At 38.0% G+C, this 23,196-nt stretch overlaps 1 long non-coding RNA gene across 1 annotated transcript in view; it reads left to right on the forward strand.

Annotated features, from left to right (window-relative positions):
• The window catches only part of LOC119533865, a 63,761-nt gene extending 51,765 nt beyond the window's left edge, over window positions 1-11,996 (forward strand). The window contains exons 2-3 of the long non-coding RNA XR_005216912.1: window positions 10,356-10,417; window positions 11,753-11,996. This is a non-coding gene — a long non-coding RNA (uncharacterized LOC119533865). The remainder of the gene's footprint in view (window positions 1-10,355; window positions 10,418-11,752) is intronic.
• The last annotated feature ends 11,200 nt before the right edge of the window (window positions 11,997-23,196 follow it).

A 23,196-nucleotide genomic window follows, 5' to 3' on the forward strand; every position in this document is an offset into this window, starting at 1 on the left:
GAGCTCATCCAGCAGGTTTTCTAGTTTTGGTTATTGTATTTTTCAGTTCTATAATCTCCATTTGGTTCTTTGTAACTACTATTTCTTTGCTGAGATTTTTCTCTTTTTTATTTGTTTCTGGGGAATGTAATTGTTCCCTGAAGCATTTTATGATGACACTTTAAAATCCTTGTCAGATAATTCCAACATTTGACCCATCTCAAATGTTGACTGTCTTTTCCCATTTAAATTATGATTTTCCTGGTTCTTTGTATTTCAGGTGACTTTTGATTGTATCCTGGACATGTGCTGTTATATTAGGAGACTCTTGGTTCTAGTTAAATCTTTTATTTTAGAAGCAGTCACCCTGTTTAATTTAGGTGTAGGTTCTGGCCTACTTTGGTGGGCTGTTGTTCCAATAGCAACATAAGTCCCAAAGCCTTTGTGGTGCTATTTTGGGATGCTTCATTTATCTAGTGCTGCTGGGGGTCCCTATGGACTTGAGGGGGCAGAAAGAATTTCCCTAGGCCAGGCTACCTGGTACCTCTAGGTGGGGAAGGGAGTCCCCAGTCTACAGGGACTAAGAGTACTTCCTGGGCAGGGTGCTTTTGTGGCAGGATTCTCCCCTGTGGGAGCCACCCAGCTGCCCCAGTTTCTCTAGGTCAGGGCGGGGGGATGGGGTGGGAATCTCAGGTTCAGCTGAGAAGGAGGGTGCTTCCCTTGGTTGCTTATTGTTAGCAAGCCTCCTTCTTGCTAACTAGGCTTGCCTGTTGTCAGCAGGACTCCCATTTGATCCAGCAGAGGAACAAGCCTGCCTAAGCTACTTCTGTTCCTGATTTGTTGGGGGTTTGTAAGATGCCTTGCCACTATTGTTTTCCTCTAATCTGGGGTCCCTAACTAATCCGTCTTCCTCTTCCCATCTTTTAGTGTTCTCCTTTGGTCCTTTCTTGTCCTCCTAATCCACACTTTATCACATCATCTTATTTTAATTCTTTATGTAGGATTTTTTTTTCAAGCATTACCCAATATTTTTGTAATTAATTAATTGATTTAGTAAATATTTCTTTCCCTTGGAACTGTAAACATATGACAGCTGAGACCTGTAAATATTATTCTTTATGGTATTTTCAGCTCCTAGAATAGTGCTGACCACAGAGGAAGTTAATACTGGTGAGCTGAATGAATGAATACTAAAAAGAGTGATTGCAGAAATCTTCTTCATCCCCCAAAAGATACTGTGTCACCCAATTTAGTAGATGAAGAAAGACAAGTTAGGACAGATCAGGCAAGAGTGACTTTTGCCCAAAGTGCAAACCTGACAATTATTAACAAATAGAAAGCTGTCCTTCTAGACTCTGTAAATATAATGAGCAAAGTATAAAAGGCATGCATACATCTGCAGGGTTTAGGCACTGCCTCTGCTTGGAAGCACTGAAAGGGAGTGTGACTTGGGTATGTACTGGGGTCACATCCCACCTTCAAAGTGACTGCTGCTCATTCCCCAACTGGATCTTCATTACTCACCTTTGGGGAAGCAGAAGAAAGCTCTTTGCCCATGTCCCTGGGGATTCCAGAGAACTGATTCCTGTCCAGCCCCTTGGCTAATCATCAGGTCAACTGCAGTAGTAATACTGTGTGAGGGCAGCAAATCTAACGAGTTTTCCTTGCTCCTTTCTGGGAAGAGGAAAACTGAGTTTAATAAACAATTGCCAGCTAACAAATTGGCATGTCCTTGCACAATACTGGATTTCATATTAGTCTATGTGCATAGCACAAATCCATTTATTTTTGCTAATGAGACAGACTTAGAAGATTGGGATTATTGCACTGTTAAACATTATGCTTTATAAGCCACTCAATTTCATTATTGACAGGGATCAAAGACATTTGTCCCCCTCCCCCAAAGTCTACTGTTTATTTCTGTAACATGTCTAAGAAGAATTAACCATATTTGAATTTAATTATAGCAGAACATTCATGACTTCAGAATAAAGTTTATCCCTGCTAATTTTGAACATTAATCTGATTTATTCCCCTTAGGCTTTCTAATGCTTCTGAAACAAATCTTTCTGAAAAAGAACAGTGTATGGTTTCTTTTCAATGACCTAACCACAGAAAGTGATGAAGTAACTTTCAGAAATGATTAGAACTGGTTACTAAGTTAGGTTGTGAAATCTCTGATTGCTGAGATCTTCAAGAAGATACACACACACACACACACACACACACACACACACAAATAATTATCTAAAGCCTTAGAATATCAGCTTTAAATATTCACTTTCTACAAGACAGGAGACTGGAAAAGTTTTGAGGTCTCAGCCTTTAACTCTTAAAACAATCAAATGGACAAATTAAAGCCCACATTTTAAGGATAAAGTCATAGGCCAGAAAGTAAAGAGAATAGCAATTAGGCAGTGAATTTATACACTGTAGAGTGTATCATTTAGGCCCCAACATTTATTTCATCCTCAATTATTTACAACATAATTCAGACAAAATTATTATTTGCCTATATTATCTTGACAACTATAGTTCCATCATCTAAGACAATATAATATAATAATGTAATGTAATGTGATGAGATACAAGACAATGCAACACAACACAAAACACCATATCACCTAATATCGTATCATATCATATCATCATATCATATCATATATATCACATCAAATCATATCATATCATTTCATAATATATCTTTAACTGGATTTCTGATACTTACCCAGGTCCTTTTCAAATTCTTCCTGAACAGACTGAACCCAGATAGTAGCAAAGAGGATTATTTACATTGAAGTACTGAGAAGAGTCATAGGGAAAGTCAAATTTAGAGTTTCAATTGATACCATTAACAGAAAGTCTTTAAATGAAAAAAAAAAAAAAAGACAAAACTCTGACTGGGTAAAAGCCATACAATTTTGATAATGTGAGTAATAAACCTTAAATGTAATCTCCCCAAAAATGATTACAAAAATATTTTTTCAAATCAGCACTTTTCACAGTCCCCACAATAAACATTTCTCTCAACAGCCAACTAATATAAATCTATTTAGAATACTAAAACATGTTCTAGGATCATCCTGAACTCATAAATCACAGGACAAATGTTTTTCCACATACTGGCTAATATAATTCATACAGATATTATTCCTTGCCCTAAGAGCACTCTTTTGCACTGTGCATTATAGGAATGTCAGGCTTGGATTTATATGGAAGAGGACTTCTGTAGGTGGCATTATTGATGGCAAATGGAATATTCACCAGACATTGGAATCGGAAGTACTTCTGCAAAACACCTTCTTCACTTGAAAGGGCCATAAATCTAAAAACAATTTTGAATTCCCAAGAAATCCTTTTATGCAATAAGTTGATAGCAAATATATTACTGAAGAGACACATAATTACCTTAAAATGTACCACAGTTGGAAATGTATTGGAACTCTTAAATTATAATTTAATTTTATAATAGGAAAAAATATAACAAACATTTTGACCATTCATTTTTTTTCCTTTGAGTTTTACCTTTTATTTATCCTCATATAAATAAAGATAAAGGAGGACTGTTTATATATTAATTTCCCAGACTGTCCTAGGAAGTTCCAAATTTTCCTAAACGTAAGAAAGCTGATTTTGATGCATAAGAGAAAGGGAAGTTTTATCAAGTATGTGGAACCAGCAATCACAGAAGTCTCCAGCTTTGCAGAGATCATTTCGGTGGTTGGGCTAAGATCCCCCTTAAACACCGTCTTCTGTTGGCTAAAGGGAATGTGACTAGGAGCTACAGTATCTAGACAGGGATCTTTCTAGCTACATATTCGAATTACCTGGAAGGTTGAAAAAAAAATACTGGTGACCAGGCCTCATTTTTCAGAAATTCTAATTTAACTGGTTTGGGATGGCCAGCATCAAGAACCCCTGGTCAGGACTCAGATACACAGATGTAGTTATAGGTATAGATGTAGGTGTACATATAGGTATAGGTATAAATAGATACATATATTTGTATATGTGTATACACACAAACACATGCACACACATATGTTATTTAAAACATTAAAATTCTTTTCCCTCAAGTACTTTTTATAGAGGCTATCTTTTGGGTTCTTAGCTATGTTCTAGATAACTGAGTGGCCAAATTAGTGGCCTATGGTTACTATACAGAGGAAGAGAGAAAGACAAAAGACTACCAGTGGGTTTTTTTGTGTGTGTCTGATTAGGTAATTATTTCCATGAATTTTTAATTTGGGCAGCTTAAAGGGGGACTTTCTCTCTATCTATATATCTATATCTATATATATATCCATATCCGTATCCATATCTATATCTACCTATGTATCTATATCATCATCTATGTTCTGGAATGGCTCTGTGGAGTAGTAGACAGAGCTCTGGACTTGGAATCAGAGATCTGAAACTCAGAATGATTCTACCTTTTACTAGCTGTGCAACCTCTTTGCTACCGCCTGGGTTCAGTCTGTTTAGGAGAAATTTGAAAAGGAACTGGGTATGTATCAGGGATCCATTAAACACAGCATAGCATAGCATAGCATATTATATATTGTGTGTGGTATGTTATTTAACTTCATGATATTTTCAATTTTCTCACCTTTAAATAGGGGAAAATAATTATTGTTTATATTGCTGGGCAATTATGAATTTAAATAACGTATAACATGTACTTTGTGGGTTATAAAATACCATATAAAAGTAAGACATGATAAAAATTTTTAGATTCAGTTTGATAGGTGATAATAGATTAGGATAAATCTTCATTGTAAAGCCCATGAATGTGAATGATCATAATTTACTATACTTTGTCCATGTTGGGAGAATTTGTGGAGCCTAACAAGGTAGAACAAGGAGCCAGGCCATACTGCTTCCTGCTGGGGCATGGTCATGAAGCAGATGTGTTGTAAGCACTCACCCTTTCTGAGCCTCAGTTTCCTCATCTGTAATATTGTCAATTGATTACACTGAAAGTCATAGCTGTAAGATCTGTTCCAAGTCTAAATAAGTCTGTGATTCAAGAAAAATTAAGTATGAAGATAAACAGCAGAATAAATACCATCACCTTTGATGCAAAAATCTTCATTGTTCTAATTCACAATGGGCTCCTCTTCTTAAAACCTGGAATTCTTGCAAGAACGAGAGTTTGAGCTGAGGTAAGAAAGCGATTGAACCAAGGCTTGTGCAAGGAGCAGGAATCAACAAATCCAGTACCACATATAATTCTGTAAGGTCTGTGCTGTCTGGGTGGTGTATCGTGTAATGAGTTTCATGTAACTTTAGCGCCCCCTAGCTCTGCTCAGGGCTCACAAAGCATTGTAGCTACATCTTAAAGACACAAAGGAGGGAGGGCTTTCCCCCGTTACTAAACAGAAGACTAGGATAGATGGAAATTAATTTTTACAGAGGGAGCGGTAAGAGGAGCAGTGGCTTAAAATTTGAACTGAAATGTCAGCTTTTGTCCTGGGGAGAGAGCTCCTGACCTTCTGTTAATGTTTTTTTTGTTTTTAAACCATGCAAGCTGAGGCAACCATCAGTCACATTAGACAAATGTTAAGTTAATAAAGCATTTTCCAAGATCTTGTGTGTGGGGGGGTTCTTTTTTTTTTTTAGATTAAATTCAGTTTTATTGAAATATATTCACATACCATACAATCATCTATGGTATACAATCAACTGTTCCCAGTATGATCATATAGTTATGCATTCATCACCACAATCTATTTCTGAACATTTTCCTTGCATCAGAAAGAATCAGAATAAGAATAAAAAATAAAAGTAAAAAAAGAACACCCAAACCATCCCCCCCATCCCACCCTTTTTTTCATTGAGTGTTTGTCCCCATTTTTCTACTCATCCATCCATACACTAGATAAAGGAAGTGTGATCCACAAGGTTTTCACAATCACACTGTCATCCCTTGTAATCTACATTATTATACTATTGTCTTCAGGAGTCCAGACTACTGGGTTGGAGTTTGATAGTTTCAGGTATTTACTTCTAGCTATTCCAATACATTAAAACCTAAGAGGTGTTATGTATATATTGCATAACAATGTCCACCAGAGTCACCTCTCGACTCATTTGAAATCTCTCAGCCACTGAAACTATTTCGTCTCATTCTGTATCCCCCTTTTGGTCAAGAAGATATTCTCAATCCCACGATGCCAGCTCCTGATTCATCCCCGGGAGTCATATCCTGCATTGCCAGGGAGATTTACACCCCTGAGAGTCGGGTCCCATGCAGCGGGGAGGGCAGTGAGTTCACCTGCCGAGGTGGCTCAGTTAGGGAGAGAGAGAGGGCCACATCTGAGCAACAAAAAGGTACTCAGGGGGAGACTCTTAGGCACAATTATATGCAAGTTTAGCCTCTCCTTTGCAGTAATGAGTTTCATAAGGGCGAGTCCCACGATAGAGGGCTCAGCACATCAAACCGTTGGTCCCAATGTTTGTGACAACATCAACACCAGTCCAGGTGAGAAAGTCCAACACTTCTGCACCTTCCCCCAGCTCCTTGGCGGGGGGGGCTGTAAATATATTTTTTATTCTCTGCCCAAATTACTTTGGGATGTGTCACTATTTCACTCTAACCTATACTAACCTACCATATCTCACTTCCTATTCAAAGTTCCATGTAATTGTGGTGTTTGAACAAACCAACTGTAGAGTTATACTGTTTAGAATATATAGATCCTGCACCAAATAGGCATCTCTTCCCTTGGTCTCACATGGAAGTTGAAGTTTTAAGACACAGTCAGTTTTGACCTATACCCTTTGGCCCAGTTTGCCCTAGTCTTAACCAGATCTGCTTCATTTATATCACTAATTGAAGTCTGGGCTCTTTTTCAGACTTTCTTTAACGGTTGCTGTCTGCACTAATACTGACATTCATATATGCCGAGCTCTAGCTCTGAGTTTCAGAGATACGCATTGTTCCAGAGACCAGTCAGGTTATACACTAAGGGATCAGCATCTCAAAGTTTAGAGATAGGCATTGCAATTCAGGGATAGAGTTGACTGCTATAAGAGCTTACAAACTAGAGACCATTACAATAATCATTTGCACGTTAGACTATGTCCTAAGGTTCAATTCTGAGTTTACACATTGTAGTTAGTCCACATTGGTGAGGCATTATATTGTTTGCCTTTATTTCTGGCGTACTTCACTCAAATACAGTGTACAGGATCCATTCACATCATTGTGTGTCTCACAGTTTCACTCCTTCTTGTAGTTGGTCAGTATTCCATTGTATGTATATGCCACAGTTCACCATTCTGTTCCTCAGTCTATGTACCCTTAGGTCACCTCCACCCATTGCAAATCATGATTACTGCCTCCATGAACACCAGTGTGCAAATGTCCATTCATGACTCTGCGCTCAGATCTTCAAATGACATACCCATAATGAGGTTGCAGGACCTTATGGTCCCTACATACTTAGCTTTTTGTGGAACCAACACACTGACCTTCAGAAAAGCTACACCATTCTACCTACTCATCATCAACAGTAGATAGATACATCCCTCTCATGATGTTTTCTCCAACACTATTTCTTTTCTCCTATATATATTTTTTCCTACAATTTTATAGCTTTATTTTCACATACCAGTGTGTGGGGTTCTTGAGATGAATTTTTAAAGTATGTAGTTATGAACGTATTTTGCTACATTTGAAGATGTCTTGAGGTGGATTAATAAATCATTTCTATGAGTCTGTTACTATGTGTCATCTTCTAATCATCATCAACAATAAGCATTTCCTGAAAGCCATGGTGAGAACTGTTGACGCAATGGGGTTAAGAAATTGCAGGACATGGTCCCTGCCCTTAAAGAATTTATACTATTATTAGGAAAACAAGACACATAAAAAAAGATAAACAATGATAATAAGTCTTTATTGTGTCATATATTACCTTAAAAAAAAAAAAAGCAAAAGGCAACAAGGTTCTCGGGCTGTTTTTTTTTTTTTCCTTCCAGTTTGTCTTGATTTTTTAAAGCCATAGAAACTTTCCCAGAAGGCAAACTCTAATAAAATTAGCAATTAGCAAGCCCTGCACAGATTGAATAATTTTTCTATATCCTCTCAGATGACAGTTTATTACAAAACCTAATGATTTCCCCAGCTACATTTGGTAAGCAGTTCTTCAGTTCAGTTCCCTGATGTGGAAATTTATATCCTAATGACTTGTTAATAAATTTACAAAAGAGCACAGTGTGAAAGCATATCAGGGTATCCCAATGGCATTTTACATCTTGCTTTTAAAGCTAACATCGTGGAGATTATTGAGCCGACTTCCTGTATAGAGTGATTTTATGACACTCACTTGAAAATTCGTTTAAAAATGCTGTAAAAGGGAAACATTAGCCGCAGGATGTTTAGGCACACCACGGCTTGAGAGCGCATAAAGGTGACTAAGATATTTCTGTCAAAGTTTACAAGTTAGCTAAATTAGTGTTTCCAGTTCCGTAAGTAACACTTGGCAGAGGTACTTGCTTTATGCCTCTTAAGTTATAGCCAACAGCTGGGAACTGGTTCTTTTATGGAGGCTTACTCCTCTGACAGTGAACCCAGAATGCATGTAAAAATCAAGGTTGCCCCCCTGGCAGTGATCTGCCCTGGTGGTAGAGAAGACATTGTATAGAGGGAGGAATTTCATTCCTAGAGAAATTGTTCAAATGTTTGTTTCTACTGACATGGTTTGCAACTCAAGAGCTGATAAAAAAAGAAAAAAAGATGCCAGTTCACTTAAATATAAAGATATTCCTTGTTTTGGATAGGTGAGCTCAAATGTTGTAAAAATGCCAATTCTCCCTAAATCAATTCCAATCAAGTGCCAAGAGGATTTTGGGGGTATTTCACAAAATGATACCAAAGTTCATCTGGAAAAATAAGCCTTTGAGAACAAACAGTTAATACTGAGCCTTGGGGACAAGGAAGACTCTTAAAGGACTAACCCCCGTTCCAGCCAGCTGCCTGTTCTGCCTCCGTCTGGTCACTTCTGAGCCCAGTTCTAGGGTATGGAACCCCAAGGCTGCTCTGATTGGGACTCAGGATCTGAGGGGTTAAGTATCAGTGTTTTCTAAAGGCATGGGGTCCTGAAACCACAATGCCTGGGGCAAAGGAAGACTCCCAACTGGCCTGCACTCTTCCAGGCGGCTACCTTTGTCTTCTGTAGGTCCATTTCCGGGGTTGGTTCTCAGGCTGGCAGCCCCAGCAGAGGCCTGGATGAGGCCTGTGATCTCATGGGGGAAATTTCCTAGGATTCCTGAAGGCGCTGTGTCTCTCCCCCTGTTCTGGTTTGCTAATGCTGCCGTTTTGCAAAACACCAGAAATGGATGGGCTTTTATAAAGGGGGTTTATTTGGTTACAAAGTTACAGTCTTAAGGCTGTTAAGTATCCAAGGTTAGGCATCAACAATAGGGTACCTTCACTGAAGGATGACCAGTGGGGTCTGGAAAACCTTGTGAGTTCTGAAGGCACCTGTTGGCGTCTGCTTGCTCCCAGGTTGTGTTTCAAAATGGTGTTTTCCAAAATGTCATTGTCAGCTTTCAATGGCTGTCTTCAAAATGTCTGTCTCAGCTGCAGCAGCAAGTTCCTTCTGTCTGAGCTCTTATATAGGGCTCTAGTAAACTAATCAAGGCCCACGCTGAATGGGCATGACCACACCTCCATGGAAACTATCCAATCAGAGTCATCACCCACAGTTGGGTGGGTCACATCTCCATGGAAACAACCTAATCCAAAGGTTCCAACTTAATCAACACTAATACATCTGCCCACACAAGACTGCATCAAGAACATGGAGTTTGGAGGACATAATAAACCCAAACTGGCACAACCCCCTACCAAATCCTGTGACAAATGAAGACAAAAAATGATGCACCCCTCTTCCCAGTTTTTGGTTCTGTCTCTACCAGGCACTTTTCAGGAAGCAGGCCCCCAAAACCCTGGGGAGGTTGTGAAGGGACCTGGGCACAATGGAGCATTTTCAAAAGCATATGGGCTGCCTTTACATAATCTGGAACAAATAAGAGAAAACTTCCAAGTGACCCAACCCCTCTAAGACATATACAAGTGTGCAAAGAAATATGTACAAAGATATATGTAACAGCATTGTTTTAAGGGGAATAAATACAAAATAAAATTGTAAATGATTTAAACGTCTAACATAAGATTGGGTAAATAAATGTGATACGCACTAGACAATGCAATGTTAATTTAATGCAATTAACCAAGCATTACAAAGAACAAAATAGACCTGTACATTCTGATATGATAATACATCCAAGATATATTATTAAATAAGAATATCAAATTGCAAAATAGATCCCAATTGTGTTATAAAACAAATGTTTTCTTCTTGTAGAAAATTCTGGAGGCTTCACTAGAAACTCCTACTCAGGCTACATCAAGAGAGTGGATCTAAGGGTGAGTATGTTTTCATATTCCCCCCCTTAGAAGGTATAAATAAAAAGCTCACTTAAGAAAGTATAAGCACAGCATACATATTTTTAAAGCTTTTACTCTCCCTTCACTAGAACAGTTTCTGAGCCAGCTGTCCAATCAGACTATTTTCTTGATGACATAATTTCTGCACTATGGTTTTGGACCTCTTATTACCAAGGCTAAACCAAGATCTGCATAGATAGAAACACATGAGAACTTGTTCCATCTTCTTGTGCTTTTAGGTGTATTTGGCAAAGGGAATTAATCAACACGCTAGTGTTCATAACAAAACCCATGTCCACAGAAAGCACAAGAAAACATCCTCTTCTCTTTCAGACACATACCCTCTGGCCCTCAGCATGTCCTGTTTCCCCCCTTGATCTTGTGCCATGTAGGCCCAGATTGTTTCTCCTCTGTTGTTTTGCTTCCTGTTATTCACTGTAAGCTCAGTTATAGGGTCAGCCTTCTCAAAAGTTGTATCTGAATCACACAAAGATAAGGTATTTTTACCTCTGTGTTGCCAAGAGTGTGGGGGAGGATGGTGGACTTTAAAGCATGTCTGTACAAGACTCAGACCTTGGAATTTAGTGTGGCCCTGCTTTCCTGGGGCCATTTGACATACTATTGTAAAAAGAGGTAGTGGGGCTTATGAAGTACTATTAACATTAAACTAAGCCAAGAGCACACTGTGTTAATAAATCCAAATTCTGATTATACATGAATTATTCATATCTCTTTCCCCCATTTTTCTTCTACTAACAGAGTCTTGATTATCTGTGTATTTACTCTGCAAAGAGAGTTAATCAGGGATATGGGAAATTTATACTATCAGTGCTAAGATAAAATTTTGTTAAAGTGAGAAACTGACACCAAAGGTTAGAAGTGGGAACTGAAGAGGGTCATATCATTTTTACCTGTGGATTTAAATTCTCCATGATTCCCTGTAATTTTCCCTCAGGTAATTCAAGTTCTACATCTATGCATTTCCTTTGATTAGGTCTTGTAAATTTCAGCTGTTACGGCTACTACATCCACAAAATTTCTTGGCAAATGAAAGCTCCTTTCTTCCCTTTTAAATGCCCTATTAGTCTTTAATTCCCTGTGTAAATTCTTAGAAATTTGTGAGTATTTTTTAGAAATATAACTCAGTATATAAAAGTCAATACAATCAATGCTTAGATACTGCTGCTGCTGCTGCTGCTGGTGATGATATTAGCTATGTTTTACAGACTGTCATTGCACTTTGCACGTTTTATGGATTATGCCATTTTTATTACAGCAATCACATCAGTTATCTCTATTCTTTCCACTTTGCAGATGAGAAAACAGGCACCGAACAGACAAGTAACTTCCCCAATGTCATGCAACCAAGAATGGTGGAACTGGTGTTCAAACCCAGTACTCTGAGACTGTGTTCTTAATCACTATCCTATCAAATTATCAAAGCATCAGTTCAAATAATGTTAATAAGAATTTGGATCAAGCATCCAACACAATATATTTGCTGAATTAGGCTCAGGGAATTACCTAACAAATGAAGCAGCCAAATGCTAGTGTCTGGTCCCTGTTCTGGAGCTGAGACTTTTAATAAATTTGAAACTTCACGCTGCCTAGAAATCACAGTGCATTCCCCTTGTCCATTCTTGATCCACTCCCCTGGATGGCTATGTATTACCTTTTTTCTCCTAGAATCTCTAACACTATTCTTCATTCTTGACCTCTGGTGGCTGATCCTGCTGTTTATTTCCCTGAGAAAAGAGTGACAGAAGATAACTTTCACATGTTCCCATTACCATATCCATCCACCTGCTTGCATGTGTATCCAGACACTGTCTTCTCCTGTAACAAGGAATAATGAATTTATCTCTCCCTTTTAAAAATCAGTAAATATGCACACTGCTAATGAGAACTTCTTTCAGCACAAAGTAATGGGTGTTTCTAAACTTAGTTTCATGGATCTAGTACTGTTTTCCTGAGAAGAATCCTCATTTTCTATTTAGGAAACTCCTTGATCCCTGTTCTAGTTTGCTAATGCTGCTGTCTTGCAAAACACCAGAAATGGATTGGCTTTTATAAAAGGAGTTTATTTGGTTACAAAGTTACAGTCTGAAGGCCATGAAAATGTCCAAATGAAGGCATCAACACAACTATACCTTCACAGAAGGAGAGCCAATGGCATCCGGAAGCCAGGAAGGCATGTAGCTGGTGTCTGTTGATCCCAGGTTGTGTTCCAGCCCCACTCTCAGCTCCTGTGCATTCTTCAAAGTGTCCCTCTTGGCTGCAGCACCTCCTTCTGTCTGTGAACACTTTTATAGGACTCCAATGATTCAACTAAGACCCACCCTAAATGGGTGGGGTAACACCTCCATGGAAATTATCCAAAGTTCTCACCCACAGTTGACTGAGTCACATCTCCGTGTAAACAATCAAAGGATTCCTACCTAATCAACACTAATACATCTGCCCCCACAAGGCTGTATGAAAGAACATGGCATTTTGGGGGACATAATACATCCAAACCAGCACAATCCCCCTCACCAGACACTTTGAATGACCAATTATCATTTGAGAGTATTGTTCAGTCAGTCTCCTCAATTTCCATTAAAGAATGCCAACTTTTGCAATTTAATTGTTTGACTTTAGCCCACAATATAGAAAATCTTCACTTTAAGAGATTCAGGCAATCCCTGGTGTGCTGTAATTGTTTAACAGGTTCTTTGAGAGAAAAAAAAATCTCCCTGATTTGTAGCACTTGCTGATTTCCCATGGGGTAAATACTCCCACCATATCTATTCCAGTTACCAATGTGAGATCGCTCAATGAGGAGTAGCACACATTTCATAGTAGATGAAAATAGCCTCAAGAGCTAGAAATTAATAAAGTATAATAAAATAATTAGGATATGACGGATTTTGAAAAGCATCAAGGAAAACTTTGACACTTAATGGAGCACAGACTCCCTCTCACAACAGATGCTGAAAATACCAGACCTGCTCTTCCTTTGCAGCTCAGGACTACACACACACACACACACACACACACACACACACACACACACACACAACCCAGGTTCTGCCAATTAGACACACCCACTTCAGTGATGTGAAGAGGCAGGCCATCTGGGATCCATTATGGTGAGTGGCAACAGCCATATCCAGGGTCCATAAATGAGAAATCTTAGAAGTGACTAGTGTCAGATAAATCAGTTGCATGAGCTGTGTGTCCATACTCAGAAATGGTGCACTAGTGCCCTCAAGAGACCAGCTTTTGATTTGGGGAATCATTCCTTCAAGTCTCATTCTCCAGTCCTCCTAGAGACTTTGTGAGCTTTAGAGTACTTTTTTGAATAAAATTTTAATTTTAGAATAGTTTTAGATACACAGAAAAGTAGCAAAGAGAGTACAGTTACTGTATTCACCACATCTACTCTCCCCCCTTGTCAGTATCTTACATTATGATGGTACATTTGTCAAAATAATGAACTAATATTGATACATTATTGTCCTTAGCTTCCTCTGAACTGTGACACTTTCTCAGACCTCCCTTGTTGTTGTTTTTTTAAATCCAGTTTTATTGAGATATATTCACATATCATAGAGACATCAGTGGTATGCAATCAACTGTTCACAATACCATCATATAGTTGTGCATTCATCACATCAATCTATTTTTTGAGACTTCCCTTTTTTTTTTTTTTTTTTTTTCACTAATTCAACAAATATTTATTTAGGTCCTACTGGTGGCAAGAACCTGGAGCTACAGCAGGAGACAAGCTAATGCTAACGGAAAGAAACCGAAGCTATGCATGTCTCAGGAGTACAGACATGTTAAAAATAAACAGAAAGAAGATCAGGGAAAAAGACTAGAAGGAGACCAAGATATTAGCTGTGGTTGTCTTTGGATAGTGAGCCCATTGCTTGGTCTTACCTTATTGCCCAGTCTCCTTTAATGGGTTTGTATTTCTCTATAAGTAGTAATGATGTTTCCGTATATTTAAAAAGAGACTTCCCTTGTTTTGATGACCTCTGTAGAATGCTCTTCAATTTGGGTTTGTCTGATGATTTTCTCATAGTTCAGTCTAGGGTAATGAGTTTTGGGGAGCAAGACCACACTGGTGACACACCACTCTCATCACATGATATCAAGAGTACATGCTATCAACATGACTTATTACTGATGATGTTAACCTTGATCACCTGGCTGAGGAAGCATTTGCTAGGTTTCTCCACCGTAAAGTTACTTTTATCTCTCCTTTTTAAATTTTATTCTTTGGAAGCAAGTCACTAAGTCTAACCCACACCCAAGTTAATATTTACTTATTCAATCATTTATATAAATCAGTATTGACTCGTGGATATTTATTTTATATTTTGGGTTCTAATTCTTTATTATTCTATTTATTTTATAGCTCAAATTGTTCTAGCTTTGGCCAGTGGGAGCTTGGAATGTTCATTGCTACTGGAGTGCCATTGCTTGTAGGCTTTCTCACTAGACAGAGCTAGGAAATACATATGTATATACGAACCCATGTATATATACATATTTATAATTGTTGCTATCCATCTGTGTCTATATTAAGCTAAATGCAAGCTCATATATTAGAGCTGGAGATGTCTCCAGCTCCAATCCAGTTCATTCTAGCCCTTTCCCCTTGCTTATCTGTGATCTCCCTTTCTAATAGTGAAAAACCTGGCTCCCACCATTCACTTACTTATTTGTTCAATCCCAGAATACACGTACAGCAGTTTCAGAGTTGTTTATCCATATCCCCATGAGAAGTAACTTTACTAATAGAGTGCTGTGCGTACATAGAATTCCTTTTGTCTTTATTATTACAGTTTCTAGTCTTTTCCAAAGTTACTTTGGAAGTTAGCACCTTCTTCCAACCCCCGCCCCCCATTCAGGAAGATTATACATAAATTCTGTAATATAGGTAGATTCTTTGGTTGTAGTCTGTATTCCATTCTGCAATTTCATGATCTTCTCACTGATTTCTTTTTTAAGCTTGCATACATTAAGGTTCACACTTTGTGCTGTAAAAGTCTATGGGTTTTGGTAAATGCATAGTGCCATGTAGTACCACTACACTACTCTTCAGAATAGTTTTTCCATTCTAAAATATCCTTCATGCTTCCTCTAGTCAATCCTATACCCTCCCCAAAGCCCTGGCAACCACTGAATTGTTTTCCATTTCAACAGTTTTACCTTTTTCAGGATGTCATGTGAATGGAATCAAGCAGCAGGTAGCTTTGTCAGACTGGCTTCTTTCATGTCGTTGTGAGGAATAATAATGTCCTTTCTATTGCTGAATAGTAGCGTAAGGAAGTGTTTATCCCTTCACCTATTGAAGGGCATCTTGGTTGCTTTCAAGCTTTGGCAATTACTAATAAAGCTGCTGTTTTAGTTTGCTAACGCTGCCAAAATGCAGATACCATAAAATTGATTGGCTTTTACAAGGGGATTTATTATCTTACAAGCTTACGGCTTCAGGGCTGAGAAAAATGTCCAAATCAAGGCATCATCAAGGTGATGCTTTCCTCCTAAAGACTGGCTGCTGGTGATCATGGATTCTTCTGTCATGTGGCAAGGCACGTGGCAGTGTTTGTTGGTCTCTCCTTTCTCTTCCGGGTTTCCTTGCTTTCAGCTTCTGGCTTCTGTGGCTTTCTCTCTCAGCTTTTGTGGGTTTTTTTCTTTTTTCTTCTTTGGCTTTCTCTCCATTTGTCTGAATTTCATTCTCTTATAAAGGTCTCTAGTAAGAGGATTAAGACCCACCTGGGGCACTCTTCAACTGAAATAACCAGATCAAAAGGTCCCACCCACAATAGGCCTACACCGCAGGAATGGATTAGCTTTAAGAACATGATCTTCTGGGATCTATTCAGCTTCAAACTACCACAGCTGCAATAAATATTCACATACAGGTTTTCGTGTGGGCATAAGTTTTCAACTCATTTGGGTAAGTACCTAGGAACATGTTGGACCATATGGCAAGACTATGTTCAGCTTTGTAAGAAACTGCCAAACTGTATTCCAAAGTAGCTGAACCATTTTGCATTCCAACCAGTAATGAATGAGAGTTCTTGTTGTGCCACATCTTTGTCAGCACTTGGTGTTGTGCCCATTCTAATAGGTATGTAGTGGTATCTTATTGTTATTTTAATTTGCAATTCCCTAATGATCTATGATGTTTGTTGATCATATTTTCATATGCTTATTTGCCATCTGTATATCTTCTTCAGTGAGGTGTCTGTTCATATCTTTTGCCCATTTTAAAATTGTTTTCTTATTTTTGAGTTTTAAGAGTTGTTTGTATATTTTGGACACAAGTCCTTTATTGGAGATGTAATTTGCAATTTTTTTCTTCCAGTCTGTGGCCTGTCTTATCATTATCTTAATATTGTATTTTGCAAAAGTTTTAAATTTTAATAAAGTCAGTTTATCAATTTTTTCTTTCATGTATTGTGTTTTTGAGGCTATATCTAAAATCTCATCACTAAACCTAAGGTTAAGCAGATTTTCTCCTATATCTCCTTTCATAAGTTTCATAGTTTTGTATCTTAATGTCAATTTACAATCTATTTTAAAAATTGAGTAAAAACTACATACCATAAAATTCACCCTTTTAAAGTATACAATTTAATATTTCTTAGTATACTCACAAGGTTGCACAACCATCACCATGATCTGATTCCAGAATATTTTCATCACTCCAAAAAGAAACCCTGGAGCCATTAGTAGTCACTCTCTATTCCTCTCTCCTCATGGCCCCTGACAAGCACTAATCTACTTTCTGTCTCTGTGAATTTGCCTATGCTGGACAATTTGTATAAATGGAATCATACAATATGGGACCTGTTTTATCGGACTACTTTCACTTAGCATAATGTTTTCAAGGTTCACCTTCAATCCTTTTCATGACTAAATAACATTCCATTGTAAGGATATAACACATGTAGTTTATCTATCCATTAATTAATGGACAATTGGATTATTTCCACTTTTTGAATGTTATGAACCGTCTTGTTTTTGCATGAACATATGTTTCAATGTTTTGGGGTATTTACCTAGAAGTGGAATTTGCTGGGTCATATGGTAATTCTATGATTAACACACTAAGGAATTGCCAAACTGTTTTCCATAGCAGCTGCACCATTTTACATACCCACCAGCAATGTCTATACATCCTCACTGACAATTGTTATTTTTGTTTGTTTGATTATAGTTATCCTAGTGGGTGTAAAGTCATTTGCATTGTGGTTTTGATTTGCATTTCCCTAATGACTGATTATATTGAGCATCTTTTTTGGCACTTATTGGCCATTTGTCTCTCTTCATTGCAGAAACGTCTATTTAAGTTTTTTTCCCTATTTTTTGATTGGTTTGTCTTTTTGGTGTCAAATTTTAAGAGTTCTTTTATATTCTGGATACTAGATCCTTATCAGACATATGATTTGCAAATATTTTCTCCCATTCTGTTGGTTGTCTTTTCACTTTCTTGATGGTATTCTTTGATGCAAAAGTTTTTAATTTTGATGAAGTTCAATTTACCTAATTTTTTCTTTTATTGCTTGTGTTTTTGCTGTCATATTTAAGAAACATTATCTTATCCAAGGGGTGATGGTTAGGTTCATGTGTCAACTTGGCCAGGTGATGGTACCCAGCTGTCTGGTCAAGCAAGCACTAGCCTAACCATTGCTGCGAGGACATTTGTGGCTGGTTAATAAACCAGTAGGCTGGTTTATTAAATCATCAGTCAATTGGCTGCAGCTGTGACTGATGACTTACTAAAGGGTGTGTTTTCCACAATGAGAGAATGCAGTTGGCTGGATTTAATCTAATCAATGGGTTGAAGACTTTTAAGCAGGACAGATAGAGGACCTTCACTTCTTCGGCTGACCAACGAAGCATTTCCTGAGGAGTTTGTTGAAGTTGCCAGCTTGTTTCCTGAGGAATTCATTGAACACATTCATCAAAGATCCCAGTTCATTTCCTGAGGAGTTTGTCAAAGTTGCCAGTTTGTTTCCTGGGGAGTTCATTGAACATCTTCATTGGAGTTGCCAGCTTGCTGACTGCCCTACAGAATTTGGACTCATGCATGCCCACAGTTGTGTGAGTCACTTTTATAAATCTTGTATTTGTAGATACCTCTCATTGATTCTGTTTCCCTAGAATTTGGACTCATGCATGCCCACAGTTGTGTGAGTCACTTTTATAAATCTTGTATTTGTAGATACCTCTCATTGATTCTGTTTCCCTAGAGAACCCTAACTAATACAACTTGGTACCAGGAGTGGGGTGCTGGTGAGTTTGCAAATACCAAACATGTTGGAACGGATTTTAAATGGGTAAGGGGAAGATTCTGGAAGAGTTGTGAGAAGCTTTAGAGAAAAGGCCTAAACTGCTTTGAAGAGACTGTGGAAATATTGACTCTAAAGATACTTCTGATAAGGCCCTGAGCAGAAATGATGACAGTGTCATTGTAAACTGGAAGGAAGGCAATCCTTGTTTTAAAGTGGCAGAGAATTTGGCAAAATTGAGTCCTGGTGTTGGATGGAAGGCAGAATTTGAAAGCAACAACCTGGAATATTTAGCCGATGAGATCTCCAAGCAAAATATAGAAGCCTATATTTGGCTTTTACTTGCAGCTTAAAATGCGAGAGGACAGAGATCAGCTGAGAAATGAACTCTTGGTTTAAAAGAAACCAGAAATTGATAGCCTGAAAAACTCTGGGCTTCCAGGGGGTGAAACCCCAGAAGCTACAGCCCAATATGAAGATGTAACCAAACATGGAACCCAGCCACCATTTCAGTACAAGACAAGATTGGAAAAGGAGTTAAGCAGAAAGGGTTTGTGGAAAGTCCTATTGTCTGATGGCTTTGACCCCTGTGTGCTTTATGCAAAGCCAAAAGAATTTTTGCAAGTTCTTTACAGACAGAACTGCTGTTGGTTGGGACTGGAGGAGAAAGACAAGAAACAAACTGAAGGAAAAACTTCAAAGACAGAGCCATGGAGATTGAGGTCTGGAGTCAAGAGTCCTTGGGCTAGGAGAGCAGAGTGGCCCGCATGCATGGAAAGGGTGAGTTTGCCCCAGAGGTTGAAGGTGGGCCTTCTGCCTTGATGCTCTGGAATAGTTTTGCCACCCCAGAACTCAAAGAGGGTGGAGCACATTCCCAGGGAATTGGGGAGAGCCTGGCTGCCACCACACTGTTCTGAAGGGGTTGAGCATGTGTTCCAGAGATGGAAGGGAATCTGGGTACTGCTCCGATGTTTGAGGAGGGTGGGGCCAAGAAGGTGGTCTCCCCAGTGTGTGGATATGTTGGAGAACTCACCCCAGCATTTGGAGAGGAAAGGGCTGCTGAAAAGGCCCTTAGGAAGGGTTAGACTCCTGCTCTCTCAAGCCGTTCTGAGAGAGCAAGGATGCAACATCATTCTGTAAATGACTCTCAGACTTTGAAATCTAATGGAGCTTGTCCTGCAGGTTTTAGGAACTGTTTTGGTCCTGTGAACCCTGTTTTCCTTTCAGTTTCTCCTTATGTCAATGGGAATGTTGATCTTCTGAATGTCCCTTCTTTGTATATTGGAAGCACATAACTTGTTCTAAGTTTACAGGTCCATAGTCAGAGGGGAATTTTGCTTTTGGACAGACCACACCTGTAACTGATTTAATGGGATCTTGTACTTAACTATTGTTACTGAAATGATTTAAGTTTTTGTGATATTGTGACGGGATGAATGTATTTTGTATATGGAAAGATCATGTCATTTTGGCGTCCACGGGGTGAAATGTGCTGGTTTGAATGTATTATGTCCCCCAAAACACCATTATCTTTTATGTAATCTTGTGTGGGCAGATGTACTCGTGTTGATTAGATTGTAATTCTTTGAGTGTTTCCACGGAGATGCACCCCACCCAACTGTGGGTGATGACTCTGACTGGATAATTTACATGGAGGTGTTACCTCACCCATTCAGGGTAGGTCTAAATTAAATCACTGGAACCATATTAATGAGCTGACAAACAGAAGAAACTCAGTGCAGCTGTGAGTGATATTTTGAAGTGCAGCTGAGAGTGACATTTTGAAGAGGAGCTACAACCAAAAGGGACACTTTGAAGAATGCACTGGAACTGAGAGAGGAGCTTCAGCTTACAGCTTACAGAGACATTTTGGAGATGGACTTTGAAAGCAGACTTTTGCTCCAGAGAAGCTGAGAGAGGACAAACGCCCCAAGAGCAACTAAGAGTGACATTTTTGAGGAGCTGAAGCCTAGAGAGGAACATCCTGGGAGAAAGCCATTTTGAAACCAGAACTCTGCAACAGACTCCAGCCACATGCCTTCTCAGCCAACAGGGGTTTTCTGGACACTGTTGGCCATCCTCCAGTGAAGGTACCCGATTGTTGATGCGTTACCTTGGACACTTTATGGCCTTAAGACTGTAACTGTGTAACCAAATAAACCCCCTTTTATAAAAGCCAATCCATTTCTGGTGTTTTGCCTTCCAGCAGCATTAGCAAACTAGAATGCAAGGTCATGAAGATTTACATCTATGTTTCCTTCTAAAATTTTATAGTTTTAGCCCTTACATTTAGGTCTCTGATTCTTTGAGTTAATTTTTGTATATAAGTGTGAAGTAAGTGTCCAAATTCTTTTTTATTTTTCTCACATGTGGATATGCAGTTTTCCCAGCACCATTTGTTGAAAAGACCATCTTTCCTTATTAAACAGTCTTGGCACTCATCTTGACCATAATCAATTGTGTGGGTTTGCTTAACGTTTTTTGTGAAAACTGCCAAACTGTTTTACAAAGTGACTGTACTATTTTACATTCCCATCAGCAATACATGAGAGTTCCAATTTCTCTACATCCTTGTCAGCACTTTTTATTGCGTGTCTTTCCAAATTTTATCCATCCTAGTGGGTATGAGGTGGTATGTCATTGTAGTTTTAATTTCAAATCCCTAATGGCTAATGATTTTGAAAGCATTTTTCATGTGCATTTTGGCCATATGTGTATATTCTTTGAAGAACTGTCTATTCAAGTTCTTTGCCCATTTAAAAATGAGATGATTTGTCTTCCTATTGAGTAGTAGGAATCTTAATATATTCTTGATTCTAGACCCTTATCACATGTATGGTTTGCAAATATTTCTCCCATTATGTTTGTTGTCTTTTAATTTACTTGATAGTGTCTTTTGATGAACGAAAATTTTTAATTTTGACAAAGTCCAATTCATCTATTTTTTCTTTTGTTGCCTGTGCTATAGAGTCATATCAGAAAACCATTGCCTAATCTGAGGTCATGAAGATTTATACCTATGTTTTCAGTCTACTTAAAGGTTTGTCAATTTTATTGATCTTTTGTAAAAACTGACTTTGACTTCATTGATTTTCTTTATTGTTTTTCTATTCTATTTCACTTATTTCTAATCTAATCTTCAGTATTTGTTTTCTTCTGTTTGTGTTCTGTTTAGTTTATTCTACTTTTCCTGGTTTCCTAAGGTGAAATGTTAGGTTTTTAATTTGAGATCTTTCTTCTTTTTAAAAAATGTGTTTACAGCAATAAATTTTCTTCTAGGCTGTTCTTTAACTGGTCCTCATGAACTTCATAAGTTGTGTTTTCATTTTCATTCATTTCAAAACATTTTGTAAATTCCCTTTTGATTCCTTCTTTGTCTCATTGATTATTTAGAAGTGTGTTGTTTCATTTCCACATACTTGTGAATTTCCCAGATTTCCTTCTGTTATTGATTTCTAATTTTTTCCCACTGTGGTTGGAGCACATACTTGGTATGATTTAAATCCTTTTAAATTTATTGAGACTTGTTTTATAGCCTAATGTCTATCCTGGAGAATATCTCAAGTGGACTTCAGAAGAATGTGCATTCTGTTGTTGTTGGGTGAAGTGTTCTTTAGATGTCTGTTAGGTCTAGTTGACATTTTTCAAAGCTTTCTATTTCTTTGCTGATCTTCTATCTTCTTGTTCTATCCATTATTGAAAGTGAGATATTAAAGTCACCAAATATTACTGTTGAATTGACTATTTCTCCCTTCAATTCTATCAGTTTTTACTTCATGTATTTTGGGACTCTGTTGTCAGCTGCATATATGTTTATAATTGTTATACCTTCTTTAAGGATTGACTTTTTTCATTATAAAATGTCCTTCTTTGTCTCTACTAACAATTTTTTTTCTTCAAGTCATTTTGTCTGTTAATTGTATAGTCTCTCCAGCTCTCTTTAGCATGGCATATCTTTTTCCATCCTTTTACTTTCAACCTCCCTTTATCTTTGAATCTAAAGTATGCCCCTTGTAGGCAATATATAATTTTTTTTTTTGCCTATTCTGTTACTCTCTACCTTTTAATTGAAATTGGAGGGTTTAATTCATATATCTTTAATATAATTATTTAGGAATTATGATTTATGACTGACATTTGCTACTTTTTTCTATATGTCTTGTGCCTTTTTTATTCCTTTTTCCTCCATTACTGCCTTATTTTGGTGTTAACAGATATTTATTTTATAGTGTGCCATTTTAATGTCCGTTCTAGTTTGCTAATGCTGCCAGAATGCAAAATGCCAGAAATGGACTGCCTTTTAAAAAGGGGGGTTATTTGGTTACGCAGTTACAGTCTTAAAGCCATAAAGTGTCCAACATCAACAATCAGGTACCTTCACTGGAGGATGGCCAAAGGTGTCCGGAAAACCTCTGTTAGCTGGGAAGGCATGTGGCTGGAGTCTGTTGCAGAGTTCTGGTTTCA

This window comes from Choloepus didactylus, chromosome 5, assembly GCF_015220235.1.
Source record: "Choloepus didactylus isolate mChoDid1 chromosome 5, mChoDid1.pri, whole genome shotgun sequence".
Classification (NCBI taxonomy): Eukaryota; Metazoa; Chordata; class Mammalia; order Pilosa; family Megalonychidae; genus Choloepus; species Choloepus didactylus.